The sequence below is a fragment of the Dama dama genome, chromosome 19 (assembly GCF_033118175.1).
Source record: "Dama dama isolate Ldn47 chromosome 19, ASM3311817v1, whole genome shotgun sequence".
In the NCBI taxonomy this organism is placed as follows: Eukaryota; Metazoa; Chordata; class Mammalia; order Artiodactyla; family Cervidae; genus Dama; species Dama dama.
In genome coordinates, this window is record NC_083699.1 from 25644213 (window position 1) to 25656640 (window position 12428).

Genomic DNA, 12428 nt, shown 5'->3' on the forward strand with positions numbered 1-12428 from the left:
CCTATGCTGTACAATATATCCCTGCAGTTTATTTTGTAAATGGTAATTTGTACCTCTTAATCCCCTACCTCTGTCTTGCTGCTCCCCTTCCCTCTAGTTTATTTTCTTTATCTGTGATTCTCTTTTTTGTTATATTCATTTATTTTTTAGATTCCATATATAAATGATAAAATAGAGTATTTTTCTTCCTCTGACTTATTTCATTTAGCATATACTCTCTAGGTCCATCCACATTGTTGCAAGTGTCAAAATTTTATTCTTTTTTATGGCTGAGTATGTATGAATATACATACATACATATATACACACAATAGATATGCCACATCTTATCTATTCATTTGTTTATGGGTACTTAGATTGTTTCCATATCTTGGCTATTGTAAATAATGTTGCTATGAACATTGGGGTTGCTATGAGCATCTTTTCAAGTGAATGTTTATGGGGTTTTTTGGATCTATACCCAGAAGTGGAATTGTTAGATCGTATGGTAGTTCTACTTTTAGTTTTTTGAGGAACCTCCATACAGTTGTCTATAGGGGTTGCAGCAATTTACATTTCCACCAAAAGTGTACAAGTGTTTTCTTTTCTCCATACCCTCACCAATATTCGTTATTTGTATCCTTTTTATGATAGTCATTCTGACAGGTGACCTCACTGTGGCTTTGATTTGCATTTCCCTGATGATTAATCATGTTGAGCATTTTTTTCATGTGCCCATTAGCCATCTATTTGTATTCTTTGGAAAATTGTCTATTCTAGCCTTCTGCCCATTTTTAAATTGGGTTGTTTCTTGTTTTGATATTGAGTTCTATGAGCTGTTTACATATTTTGGATGTTAACCTGTTATCAATCATATTATTTTCAAATACTTTTCTCCCATTAAGTAGGCTGTCCTTTTTGTTTTGTTGTACATTTCCTTTGCTGTGAAAAAGGTTATAAGTTTAATTGAGTCCCATTTATTTATTTTTGCTTTTGTTTCCTTTGTATTAGGAAACAGATCCCAAAATATTGCTACAATTTATGTCAAAGAATGTTATGCCTATTTTTTTTCCTAGAAGTTTTTGCTTTCTAGTCTTCCATTTAGGTCTTTAATACATTTTGAGTTTATTTTTGTATATGGTGTGAGAAAATGTTCTAAGTTCATTCTTTCACATGTAGCTGTCCAGTTTCTCCACCACCACTTGGTGAGAAGATTGTTTTTCCCCATGCATATTCTTGCCTCCTTTGTTGTAGATTAATTGATCAGAAATTTGTGAGTTTATTTCTGGACTTTCTATTCTGTTCCATTGATCTATGTGCTAGATTTTTGTGCTAATACCATACTATTTTGATTGCTGTAGCCTTATAGTGTAGTCTGATGACATTTTACCATTTGTTTTAAGATGTTTCTAGTAGCTTAGACATTTTTATGATGGCCTCTTTAAAATCTTTGTCAGAATAATTATAATAGCTCTAACATCTTTATGTTAGCATCAGTTGATTGTCTTTTATCATTCAGTTTGAGATCTTCCTGTTTCATGGTACGATGCATCACTTTCAGTTGAAATCTGGACATTTAGGGTACTAATATTATGAGATCTGGATCCTATTTAAGTCTTCTGCTTAAGCTGAATTTTTCTGACCATGCTGTGGCAAAAGATGGGAGGGGAATTGCCTCATTACTGCCAGATGGGGATAGAAGTTCACATTCTACACTCAATCTGCATTGATTTGAGGAAGGGATTCCTCATTACTTTCAGATAGGGATGAGCATTCAAACATTCAAGCTCCTCACTATGTTTGCACCGATAGCAGTACCTCTAGCAGTACCTCATCACTACTCCTCATGTGGCCTCCACTGACGTCACATTGAGAAGGGAAGCTCATGATTGTTGGGGGCTGGTGAAAATCCTGACCATCTACTAGGCCCCCTCTGACACCATACCTAGTGGGGATGAACATTCAGCCTCCCTATTTGGCTTCTTTGACACCAACCTTTTAGGGTGGGAAGGCTGAGACACCTTATTATAGCCCAGTGAAAGTAGAATCCTAACTCACTTGGGCTTTGTTGATGTGGATGGGGCTTTGGATTTCCTTTTTGTTTTTCCCTGTGGTGTTTGGCTGGAGTAGAATGATTATTTGCCTAAGAACTTTCCATCTTCAGTGGTTCAGAGGTAAAGACTCTGCCTGCAATGCAGGGCACCTGGGTTGAATCACTGGGTTGGGAAGATTCCCTGGGGGAGGAAATGGCAACCTACTTCAGTATTCTTATCAGGACAATCTCATGGACAGAGGAACCTGGCAGGCTATAGTCCATGGGGTTGCAAACAGTTTAGATACAACTGAGTACTGAGCACAGGCTGCCTTTTTCCTTGTCTTTTGGCTGGAGGGAGCAGGATTTTGTTGGGGTTTTTATTTTGTTTCTGAGTTACCAGGTTTCATCACCAAATGTGGAATGTCTAAACGAAAAAAAAAATAAGTAAATAAAAGAAAATCCAGTGAACTCATCACCATGTTATTGCTCAGGACTCTAGGTCATTTCTCTTTTCTTATTCCACCTTTCAGCGTCTTATATTTGTTTTACGTATAATGTCCAAAGTTGTGCTTAATGGGAGGAGTAGGGAAAAGCATGTCTCCTCCATATTCCTGTAAGTGGAAGTCCTCCATCATGGCTTTTAAAAAAATGATTTCTGACCTTTATTCCTCAGGAAGATGTATTTTTATTTCTTGAATCTGTTTTCCCAGTTGCTTCTAAAGATTGTTATCAGTATGATGAAGTGAATAACTGAGGCTGAAGGGGGTCTCCTCTCCATCAGAGGTATTAGGAAGTTAAAAGCTTCTCGATTATCTTTCAATTCAACAAGAAAGAAGACTAACTTTATCCTGTCTCTGGGTTAGGCTCTCTAATTTAGGTCCAAATTTCACCAGCTACCTCATGTTCTCCAGAATCTCTTATCCAGCAAAAAGCCATTTAAGCAGAGTACACATATGTTTTACACACACAGTTTTGATGATGCTGAGATACAGATGTGTTGGTGCTTGTGGCATTTGTGTGTGTTTTAGATTATGGTCTTGTTCCCTCCTCCACATGTACCACTTTAAGAATGTTATAATCAGAATGATAAATGATCCATATCTTCCTTTAGGGCTGCATGTAAAGGCAGTTTTATTTTGCCCTTCTCCAAAAGATGAAAAGTATAATGAGTCCACTATAAATGACTGAATGAGCCACAAGTCAATTGCTCTGAACTTGTTAATCCTACTTTCAATACAGAATGGAAGATGTCCTATGGTTCATTTAGCTACCAAGTGGTGTAAGCTGATATTTTGTTATTCTCCAGAATTACAAAGGATTGCAAAACTTAACCTATAAATACATGCGGTAAGATGCTGACTGCCAAGCAAAGGAGATACTTAGGTAATTTAGAGACAGTAACTTTTAGAATGAATGGCAAACTCACTCTTCAGTTCAAATGAAATTGAGATATATGCTCCCCTCCCTTGCCCCAGAATATTTCACTGAACTTCTGAAAGATGCATTTAGAAAAGTTTTTACAGAGATAAAAATACTAGTAGGTTTGGAGTAATATGAATATTTCCAATTTCTGTTTTAGTCACTTCCTTATATTATTAGCTCACTAGTAGGACAGGCAGGGAGGGACTCCTGAAAGTGGAGGAGTAAATGATGTGCTGTCCGGTCCTGAACAAATGCCTCTGTGTTGGGAGGTAAGGTGTGCAGAGGTTACAGGAATATGTGCTTCAGAAATTATGTTTTCATGGAGATCCTGGTGCATTTAAAAGTGCTTAGTTAATGCACCAGAAAGTGTAAGCCATAGTAGAAATACTACAGGAATGACCAGACTCCCAAGCTGTTCTCGTGGCATTCTGCTGTTGCAGGGAGGAAAATGGTGAGCTCTCAAAGCAACCTAAACATCTAGATCTGTAAAGGCAAACATGGTGAAGGAGGACAGTAAGAGTACCATGTTCCAGGGGCTAGTGGGTACCATGCTTCAGATTTGGTCATGCATCTGCAGCAAAGCGGTCTGGATAAGTCACCATCTGGTTCTGTGAGCTGCGATCTAGAATAGGATGGCTTGCAATCCTCCTATCGCCACTCACTGCTGAAAAGCAGATTCAAAGATTGTCTCTTTGGTTGTCTTACGGAAATCTGAGCTTGGGTCAGGCAGTGTTCTTTGCGTCATTAAATTTTAGTAGCTGCATTTGGTTTACATAAGTGTTTAGTTAATGACTAGGAACAGAGCCTTTGACCCAAACAAACTTAATTCAAAACCAAACACTGCCCCTTCAATGTAGGCTTGTTTCCTTGTTAATTCTACAAAGCTCTTTCCCTCATTTTCCAAAGGAGAGATAATGACATCTCTCTCATAGGATTGTTGCAGTCATTAAATACAATAAGTTCGTGAAGTGCTTCACATATACAAAGAGATCAGTATTCATCACTGATGATGTTTGTCATCACCACATTATTCATTTTTTATCACATTGTTTATTTACCTGAAATAATTTTTTCTATAGCCTGTTTCCATTGTAATAGTTATTCAAAAGCAAACTTTAAACAGACTAACATAGTTTGAGAATTTGTTGGATATCACAGTATTTTATTAAGTTTGTGTGGACCTAATCAATGGCTGATTAGTTTTTTCTACCCCTTGATAAACTCCTGGTTAAAAAGCACAGTTTCTAGATTCATGCTCTCTAGATGAGAGCCATGATAGATCCCACTCCTACACAGAAATGTTTCTGCTGCAGAAATTTCTTGCCAAATCATCAAAGTTTCAGAATACTTTTAGCCAACAAAGTATGAGAGAGATTCTCAGTTTTGGAGGAAAGGCCGAATACAGATGGAAAGTGAGTGACTAGCAAATGCAGCTATCGAAAATATTTAACAAATCAACACATACTTTTTCCTTTAAGTTAGAGGAGAAAGATTTTGTTAAATTTAAGCGGTGATTGAAATTCACCATGTATCAATATTTGGAGTGTTGCACAGTGGCCAGGGGAGATGTCTAGAACTGAGGCTCTTGGCTTTCTCTGCTTGCCAGGCTAGACGGGGCTTTGCTGTCTGTTTGAGGAAGGTCTTCCTTCCAGGTCTGACGGTTGCAGAGCTCAGCCTCTGACCATAGTCAGGAGCCTCTGCCAAAGCCCTGGAGTACAGGGCTACAGTTGCCAGTTTAGACACTTACTGGCAATTGCAATGATTTATTTATTCCAGGTAGCTGGCCTCTTCAGCCCCTTGGGCCTTGCCTCCCTGCCTCCTTCCCCTCAGCACGGTCAGCAAAAGAGCACTTGGGTTTCTGTGCACGATGTGCATTATGCCATGGACGGAACTGCTTAGCAGTGCTCGGAGCACACACCGTAAGGGAATTTGGGGATATGCTAAGGAAGAAGCCCATAACCAGAAGCGGAAAAGATTCATAATCAAATTGCAGTAAATCTGTGGAGACTCCTTAAGGAACAAGACACACAGGAAAAGCCTGATTGCTGGAAAAACTGCTTTGCAAATGAGCGGTATGGTTGCTGAATCTTTGACAAGAGGGCAGTCCCGTCAGACAGACACAACTGCAGGCCCCAACTGCGTATTAGTCAGCCCAGATGCCTGGCCGATGAGTGCAGTCTCTCTCAGCAGAGTTGCTGGAAATACTCAGGTTTGAATGCTGATGTGGAAAGTAAATAAAATGCTCCACTTTGTTCTTTCCTCTCCCTCTTGGTTGGTTAACTGCCCCAGCCCATCTCCCCAGTTTGTGCTTTCCCCTGCAGGGTCTGCACATGTCAGCAGCCCTTGCATAGAACAGAGTTGCTAAGTGATATGCAATTCTATCCCCCTTTTATCTTAAAAAGCAAATGAGTGAATCAATGGATGTCATATCTGTTTGACAGTGAGTATGATTTATAAGTTAAGATTTTGAGATAAAAAGGAACCCCCAAAGCTAAATATTTTATAATAAATTCACATGGATGCTTTAAGCTTTAAAGTTTAAAGATATCCACCTAAACTCCATTTGTTGGATTCATGAAGGATTATGATGTACTGTGTTATATTTTATTATTTGAAATTTTAAGGTAGCATTTTTTTCTCATGAAAATTCATAGGATCATGATTAGATGCTGAAGTATCTCTCATTACTTTTAAAGTAACAAAGTTTTATTTCTCTTTATTTAGTCTCAAATCAGATCTAGAGGCATATCAGAATAAGACAATATTTTATGTCATACCAGATTAAATTTTGATCCTTGCAGTGTGAAATTTAGACTTTGTAAATGAAGAGCCAATAACTTTGTCTTCTGAATTGTAGACAGTGTTGCTTAAATGTTTCTCTAAGCTGAGTTTCTGGTGAGAAGAAATAAGAATGTTCCAACTTAACAGTTGGCATCTTTTTTTCTTTAAAAAGACTCCTTTTTCTATTTCCTTCAGGTCTAGTGCATTATGGGTCTTAGGATTCAATGCACAGTAACACAAAATCGTAGACCCTTAAGTTACTAAGTATGTGAAGACACTGTATTTCTCAGTAGGCTGTGATTTGCCCAAGGTCCCACAAGTGGGACCTGAATTCATGGTCAAGAATTGGTAGATTGAGGCTTTGTATGGTTTCTGGTTATAGATGGAGAACTAAGGAACAGAGGAGGAGGAGCCTATACTGGTGGATTACAGAGGGAGGCTAAACCAAAACTTCCTTAGTGGCCTCTTTGGCTTAGATTGAAAGAACTTTATTTTGAGAACTGAAGACAGACAAATTGGACAGATTTTACTTTGATTGGAGGTCACCATAATTCCCCTTTTGGCCTCATACCTGAATGCTCAGTCATACATAAAACAATGCTGGTTGGTTGGGCTTTTTCAGTTGCACAAAGCTTGGGCTTCTATCAAGAAAGAGATTAGGCTCTAAGCTCAGATCAAATCCTGATTCCACCACTTACTGACAGTGGGATTTTAGGAAAATTGCTAAACTTCTCTGTTTATAATAAATTATGCCTTTTACCCTATGTGAGGGTTAATGAGTTGGTGTAAATAAAGTGAGTAAGAGTGTTGGCTTGTATTAAGAGCTCAGTAAACATTAATTCTTCTTTCATTTTGATGGTCTGACTTTCAAAAGACCCAGTTTTTCAGAGCAGAGAGGGGATTTTGAATATTAGTTCATTATCCTTATTTTACAGATGAGAAAACTGAGGCCTGGAGAAGGGACGTGGCTTCAAGCTAATTTGTGACAGACCCAGGTCTCTGAATGTTAGTTCAGGATGTTTTTTACTGTATTAGTCTCCCTGTAAATAAGCCTTTGTTCTTCTTGTGGATAGAAGACAGAATCTGACCACTTCTTATAGCCGCTGGCTTCAGGGTTCAAGCCACTAGTATTCCTCTCCCGTATCACTGCAGTTACCTCCTAACTAGACTCCCTGACTCTGCCCTTGCCCTCTTCAATACAGTCTCAATTCAGCAGCTTAGAGTAGTTTTTGTTTTTCTGTTTAAGGCATGACATCCTCTCCTCTCTCGTTTCATCTCCTATTACTCGTGTCACTCTACTCCAGTCACCTTGCTCTCCTTGCAGATCCTTGTACCTGGTAGGCACTCTCCAATCTCAGGGTCTCACGTTTGCTGTTTCCTTTACTTGGAATGCTTCTCACCAGATATTTGCATGGTTTGCATTTTTTTTTCAGATATTCATTCAGTCATCACCTCAGTGAATCCTGCCCTGACTATTCTATTGCAGTTGCAATCATCTGCTGCTCTCCATTTTCCTTTCCTGGCATGTGTTACTTGTATTCCATGTTTCTTTAGATAGTTTATTGCCTACTTTTCTCTAGCAGAATGCAAATATCATGAGGGCACTGCTTTCTCATGGCTGTAACTCCAATGTCAGGAACAGTGTCTGCCCCAGACATTGACTGCAGGAATGAGCAGTGTGGTAACAGGACCTGTTATTCAAAAGGATGTATTTTCTCAGATATTTTTGTTACAGACTAAAGCTAAGCAAAGTGTGATACTCTTATTTAAAGAATCCTATTGTGGCAAGGGACTTTCCAACACAAGAAAATTTACCGCACCTTTTTAAAAAATGTAATCTGCTTATTTTTGTATTTATACAGCTAAACCAACATACATATATCTTTCTGGAGTTAATTGCTGGAAAGGAAATATTCTGTAAAGCCAAACCAAAACAAGAGTCACTTTCCTAAAACAGTATAAAGAATACACAGTGTTTTAGTTCTGGTGAATTAGAAAATAAACACAATTGTCACACTCTTTCTAGGTCCTTAGACAAATCTCAAAGATAACAAAATATAGACAGGAGGTCAGCACTCATGAATCAGATTTCATCTTGATAGTCTTTTTATAGACCTATAACAAAGTGGAACTCTGAAAATTGTGTTAGGTAATAGGGATTCTGACAGACCCTTTAACTCCATGGAACTGGGAGGTGCTGCTATAATTCTGCTGCTTCAGATGAAAATTTCAAGTGTTTTCATTAGGTACAACAGCTGTTTCTATTACCGATAACAGATCTCAGAGGTGGTGATGCTGATATCAACTTCTAGTGGGCTCAGAACACAGTGTAGCTTGTACAATTAGCTTTTTTTTAATTATTTTTTTTTCTGCACATGCAAATTAACTCTGTAGCAGTAAAAGGAAATTACTTACTTGCTACCAGAATCATCTGAAAGTGATACGATCATGCTTTGTAGTGTCGCATTAACCAAATTAAAAGCCCTTGGGAAAAATTTGGCACCCTGTTCCTTCCTATTCACATCTTCCTAAAGACCTCTCAAGAGCTTCCATTTACAAAGCTGGGATCATTACCAGGGCTTTTAATTTGGAAAGATTGGCTGCTCACCAGTGAGTCTTTCTAGTTACCGGGTGGTTGGGTGGAGTGGTTCTGAGGTGTTCCAATCTCAGAGGCCTTGAACTTGACTATTCTCCTGACTCCTGCTTGCTTGTAGATGTCTTCCAGTCTGGGGCCCCGATCCATGGCTCCACTGCTAAAGCTTATCTCTAAGATGGATGCTCTCACCTCATTCTCTCCACAAATGCACATATCACTCCATTTTGAAAAGCTGAAATATGTTTCTCCAATCCTGTGATTCAGGGCTGGCCTATGACTGCTCTGACTGATAGAATACGGTGACAGTAGCTATCCTAGATCTGGACTTAGTCTCTTAGAAGACTGATGGTTTTTACTTCCTTTTTCTTGAGATATATCCTCTTGGAACCCAACTCTTGTGCTATTTAAAGCCTAATTCGCATGGAGAGGCCATATTTAGGCACTGCAGTCAATGTCTCAGCTGACTAATATCAGATATCAACCATATGAGGGAGCCATCCTAGAGTTGAGAACATTTTAGCTGTCAGGTGACGCCAGCCCAAGGCACAGAAGTCATCTGTTTGAACTGCAGGAGAGATACCAAGCAAGAACCACCTGGCTGAGTCTAGTCAACCCATAGACCTGTGGGAGATAATTTTCTTCTAAACCACTATATTTGGGATAGTATTTAACACAGCAGTAGAGTAACTGCAGTGAGGACAAAGTGTGAAGCTGCTGGCTAAGTTCTTCTGTGAATGTGGACATCAGATCACTAGCTTAGGGTCAGGTGAAACTTTACCTACAAAGTGCAGGCAGGTGTAGACAAATGTCAATCACTCTTCCACCTTTTTGGCTGGATTTCATAATTGGACTATTCTGTTATCTCTTGGATTTGTAAATATAAATATTTACTGTACAAATGCAAATATTTCTTGGAGGGATACTGGTTTAAACCAGGATACAAGGGTACAGCAAACTTTTTTTGTGTAGGGGGCTTCTCTGATGGCTTGGTTGCTAAAGAGCCTGCCTGTAATGCCGGAGACCCAGATTCAGTCCCTGGGTGGGGAAGATCCCCTGAAGAAGGGAATGGCAACCCACTCTAGTATTCTTGCCTGGGGAATACCATGGACAGAGGAGCCTGGCAGGCTACAGTCCATGGGACCACAAAAAGTCAGACACAAACTGAGCGACTAACACTTTCACTTCACTTTTCAGATAGCAAATATTTTAGGCTTTGTGAGCTATATGGTCTTCACGGCAACTATTCAACTTGGCCAAGGTGACATAGATAATATTTAAATGAATGGCATGGCTATGTGCAGTAAACTCTATTGACAAAAATAAGTACATGGTTGGTTTTGGACCTATGGGCTGTGGTTTGCTACCCTCTGTGCTACACAATTCTTTCTGTAGTAAGCACAAATATTTAATTATATTGCTTGACCCCCATGAGCCTTGGGTTTGGTTTACCTCTAGCTTTGGTTTGCCCTATCATTCCTTCTTAGTCTCCTTTGTAGAGTTTTCCTCCTAAATTTAAAATGTGCTCCTCAAAGCTGTTTTCTCATTATTTGCTCTTTCTCTGCCATGCCACTCACTCAAGTGATTTCAGTTATCCCCAATTTGCCAATGATTTAGAAATCTCTATCTCTATTCAGTCTTCTATTGAGAACTCCAGACTCCTATATTTCAGCTTGGATATCTTGCCCTAGTTTCAATACCCTAACTTCAATGCACTTTTGTGCCAGAGACCCCATGGACTGTAGCCCACCAGCCTCCTCTGTCCATGGAATCCTCCAGGCAGGAATACTAGAGTGGGTAGTCATTCCATTCTCCAGGGTATCTTCCTGACCCAGGGATCAAACCCAGGTCTCTCACACTGTAGACAGATTCTTTACTCTCTGAGCCACCAGGGAAATCCAGTTATTGGCCTTTTGTCCCTTAACCGCAATGGGGCTTCCCTCATAGCTCAGTTGGTAAAGAATCCACCTGCAATGCAGGAGACCTGGGTTTGATTTCTGGGTTGGGAAGATCCCCTGGAGAAGAGAAAGGCTCCCCATTCCAGTATTCTGACCTGGAGAATTCCATGGTACAGTCTATGGGGTCACAAGTTGGACACAACTGAGTGACTTTCACTTTCACTTTCACCCTTTGATGCTGGGACTGGAACTCTGTAAACTCCATTTCTGTTTTGCCAGCTCTTTGTCTCCATCAACAGGGGGCGATAGAGGGGCACTGTAAAATCAAAGGAGAAAGGAGGGACTTGCTGCTTCTTGTTTATTTACTGCGGACTTCCTGTCTGCTTGGGGTTCCTGTGAGCATCTATTCAGTAAAGGTTCTTTGCTCTAGAAATATACATTCTTTTCTGTAGTGGCTGTGAAATCTAGTTTTCCCAAAAGTTGCCAAATAACCTCCATTAACACTGCTTTCCTTCCCTCCCCATCAGCACCAGTGGGTTACTGCCCCCTCCTCAGAAGTCTTTCACGACCCCTCCTCCAAGCTCAGGGACACTGGTACCAGCTAAAGAGCACCTCCTAGTAGGAGATCTGAGCTATGGCCCAGCCGGGTCCCAACTCCAAGTTTCAATAATTGCAATCTCTTCCCTTTGATTCTCCAGCCCTTAAGGGATAGTAGCTGTTTCTTTTAATGGTTCCATTGTGATCAATTGTTTCCCAAAAGTTACCTAAATTTTCATACCCAGTTAACCACCCTGTATATTAACTTCCTTTTCAAATGCCTGGTATGCTTTCTGTGGACTCTGAAAGTGTTTATGTTCTCAGCCAAAAGCTGCTTCTTTGAAGTGTTTCCTTCCTTCCTTTGTACCAGCAAACTTCTCCCTATTCCCCACCTGGTGGCTCAAGCCCAAAGTCTGAGCATTGTTCTAACTTTTTCTGTCGTCTAAACTCCCACACGCAATCAGTCAATAAGGCCTGTGGATTTGCTTCCTGAATATTTCTTATATCTGCCTGCTTCTCTCCATTTCTGTGCCCACCAAAGTAGATCATGCTACCACCTTATAACTGACCTCCCCAGATTTCTGTAGCCTCAGTCTGTTATCCCACTACAGCCCTAGAGATATCTCAAAAATATTTACCACATAAGTACTTCCTGAAACATTCTAAATCCTGAACATAGTTTATAGGACCTCCTGTGATTTGATTTCTCCTGCCTTTGCACTTCATTTTAAAGCATGTTCCTTGTTCCTTTGTCCGTTTTACCATGCTTCCTTAGCATTCTTGGTACAAGGTTTTTCCTCCGTGTAGAAATCTCCCTTTTTATCTAGGTAGCTACTACTATCTTTTGAATGTTTTATAAATATCACTTTCTCAGAGATGGATTTTCTGACCTCTCAGACCAGATTATATTCCTCTATTTGTTCCCATAGTCACTGAACATCCACTTTTAAAATATAATATTTATAAACATGTAAGTAGCTGCTTCTTTCCTACGTGGTAAGGCCCATATAGGTAGGGGCTGTGTTTGTCTTGCCCAGCAAAAGGTCCATAACACACAGTGATCTTTCAGGCATAGTAGATATTCAACAAATATTGGATGAGTTCAGTTGATTTCTGTTCTATACATTCACCCTAGGTTCTCTGAATTGAAGAGACACATTTCTCTGAGACACAGAAGAGACAC

At 39.7% G+C, this 12428-nt stretch overlaps 1 protein-coding gene across 1 annotated transcript in view; it reads right to left on the reverse strand.

The window, feature by feature from the left end:
• SPATA16 (spermatogenesis associated 16) overlaps positions 1–12428 on the reverse strand; it is a 219906-nt gene that overhangs the window by 14484 nt on the left and 192994 nt on the right.